The sequence below is a fragment of the Mustela lutreola genome, chromosome 7 (genome assembly GCF_030435805.1).
Source record: "Mustela lutreola isolate mMusLut2 chromosome 7, mMusLut2.pri, whole genome shotgun sequence".
In the NCBI taxonomy this organism is placed as follows: domain Eukaryota; kingdom Metazoa; phylum Chordata; class Mammalia; order Carnivora; family Mustelidae; genus Mustela; species Mustela lutreola.
Window position 1 is genome coordinate 99,563,065 of NC_081296.1, and position 3,125 is coordinate 99,566,189.

The 3,125-nt window shown below is 33.1% G+C and overlaps 1 pseudogene; it reads right to left on the reverse strand.

Annotated features, from left to right (window-relative positions):
• Nucleotides 1–1,545: 1,545 nt before the first annotated feature.
• Nucleotides 1,546–2,161, reverse strand: LOC131837227 (14-3-3 protein zeta/delta-like; annotated as a pseudogene).
• Nucleotides 2,162–3,125: the final 964 nt, after the last annotated feature.

Genomic DNA, 3,125 nt, shown 5'->3' on the forward strand with positions numbered 1-3,125 from the left:
ATGCATAAAATTCCATATATAAAATAAATAAGAAATGGAATGGAATGTACAGCATGGTGACTCCCACTGTTACTACAGTATTGTACATTTGGGGAACCTGGGTGGTTCAGTCAGTTAAGTGTCTACCTCCGGCTCAGGGTCTGGGATCAAGTCCCACCTTCGACTCCCTGCTCAGTGGGAAGCCTGCTTCTCCCCCTCCTTCTCCCTCTGCCCCTACCATCACTCATGCTTGCACACTCTCTCTCTCTCGCTATCAAGTAAATAAATAAGATCTTTAAAAAATACTGTGTTGTATATTTGAAAGTTGCTAAAAGTAAACCTTTAAAGTTCTCTTCACAAGAAAAAAAATTTTGTAACTATATGTGGTAATGCATTACAGACCTAGTGTAGCTATGATTTCATTATATTATACAACTGAAACTAATATATGTCAATCATATTACAAGTAAAACTCTAAATAATCTAGTCAATAATAGCCAAGCAAAATAATAAAATATCTAGAAAAAGTAATAAAAGTTAAGAAACCTATATAAAAAACAGAAAAATCTTATTAAAGCAAGATAAAATATCTTGATAAAACAGAAGTGGAATCAATGGAAAAAGAAATCAATTCTAAATGTGAAAAAAGAAAGGAAATAAATAAAGCTCTATATGTTAACTGGCTCTATTTTCCTAATATTAAACACAAAAACTATATGGGGGAAAAAACAGAAGTTCAAATAGAAGTAACATATACATTCATAAATTGTAAACAAAAAACTACTGGTAGGGCATTATGGATGACAAATTATGCCCTGTGTAAATTTCAGAATAAAATATATTAAAACTGGGAGTCTGGTAAATTTTTCCCTCCTTCTTCTGCTTTTTCTTCTTGGGGATCCTATGCCCACATGACAAGCTACTTCTCTGTCGTTGCATTAATAGCAAATTTCCCTTGTGTGACTCTATCCTTAAAATATCAAGTTCAGCAATGGTTTCATCAAAAGCTGCCTTAGCAGTTTAAGTTTCTATCTATAGACAAGTGGATAAAGAAAATTTGGCGTATACTAGCATATACACATGCCCAAAAACAGGAATACTATTCAGCCATAAAAGAGAAGGTAAACCCTGCCATCTGTGACACCATGGATAGATCTTAAGAGAATTATGGTAAATAAAATAAGTCAGACAGAGAAAGAAAAATACTGTATGATTTCATGTATATGTGAAATCTAAAATAGCCAAACTCATAGAAATAAAGTCAGATTAGTGGTTACCAGAGGTAGGGGTGGGGGATAGGTATGAGAGAATTGGGTAAAGGTGGTCAAAAGCTGCAGACTTCCAGTTATAAGATGAATAAGTTCTGTGGGTGTGATGTACAATATAATGACTATAATAAATAATATCATATATTTGAAAGTTGCTAAGAGATTAAATCTTAAAAGTTCTCATCACAAAGGGAAAAATTGTAACTATGTGAGATGTTAACTAAACTTATTATGATAATCATTTTGCAATATATACATATGTTAAATCATTAATCTATATATTTAAACTTACACAATATTATATATTTGTTGCATGTATTTCAATTAAACTGGAAAAGAAAGCTATCTTTACAAAAGAACAGTCTTTATCCATGAAGTTCAGAATTGCACAATAAAAACAGAAAAGACAGCCCAGACCCAACACTATAGGATGTTTTGGTTGCATTTCCTTTTTCTGATTTAAACAGACTGCCTGGTATGCTTGTTGTGATGGATCTATAGTTTCTTTCTGGTCACCATCAGCAGCAACCTAAGCCAGGTATCAGTAGTAATCTTCTTATATTTTTAAGCAGAAGACTTTGCTCTGTGCTTGTGAAGCAACTTTTCCAAAGATAGACAGTACACCATTGCAGACAACTCTGAGATTGCTTTCTGTATTCTCAGGCCATCTGCTGTTTTTCTAAGCACTGCACATCATTAGCTCAATACTTGAGATGAACCTCCAAGATGACCCACAGGCTCCTATGACATTTTTTTAAGCAACTGAAAGAAGATTCCTCTCCTTATTGGATAATACATTTTTCTGTTACAGACTTTGTGCAAGTCTGTTACAGACTTTGTGCAATGTATCACTCAGCTTACTTGCCCAATTTGGCATTCTACACCAGCATATTTTTATCCATGAGTAGATGTTCTGTGTCAGAAGTGACTGGCAGTGGATGGAAAAGGGTTTTGTGGTCTCTGAGCCATGGTAGTGGCAAGGCTGAAACCTGGATCTCACGGCTCAGAGGCTCTGTGTTTATATTTTCAATTTGTGGTGACGTGTATAAGAAAGTACTATGAAAGATATATTACTTGTATTACTTCCTCATCCCTAAATTCAGTACAGCAGCTTCTTTTACTTTGTGAAAGAAAGTTCTAAACTGACCCTATGAACTCCTGTAGAAATATTGGCTCAGGAAACAATGAATATTTATCCCATCATGAACCTCTTCAGTAAAGTTCTCTCCAGTCTTTTACAGAGTTTGGGAGTATGTCTTAACTTATTCAGGTGCTTGGGTGGGTTTCACCATCTTGGGTCTCCCTGCATCCTTCTAAATCATTATTAGCACAAATACTGTATTTGAATAGAAAACAGCTTCTTTTCTGACTATAGTTTCCTTTTAAATCATCTTTGATATTTTCACAGTTACAATCAAGTTGGTTATAATAGAACAAAAGTATATATAGTCAGCATTGCACATAATTATCTACATCTAATTATTAAATTGACCTAATTAATATAAAAATTTCAAAAATGCATTTTTCCCCTCAAAAGTAACATGCAACATGGTTTACTACCCTATGTTAGAGGAACTACAAAAGTTTAAGTTGCTATTATCAGAATACATCATTTCAATATGATAATTTAGCAAATGTGGCATAAATGGAAGTTTATTAACATAATTTAAAATTTTATACATTTAAAATCCCCCCAAATTTATAACTTTTTAAATCCATTTAGAGTAAAGCTAACTGTATTGAACAACTGAAGTCGGATACATGAAAAGGACAAAAAATTAAAGTACATTTAGCTATCTAAAGAATTATCATCATAAAACCAAATCATCATAAACCACAATAATGAGGCTCAATCAGAATCATTATATTGCATTTTCT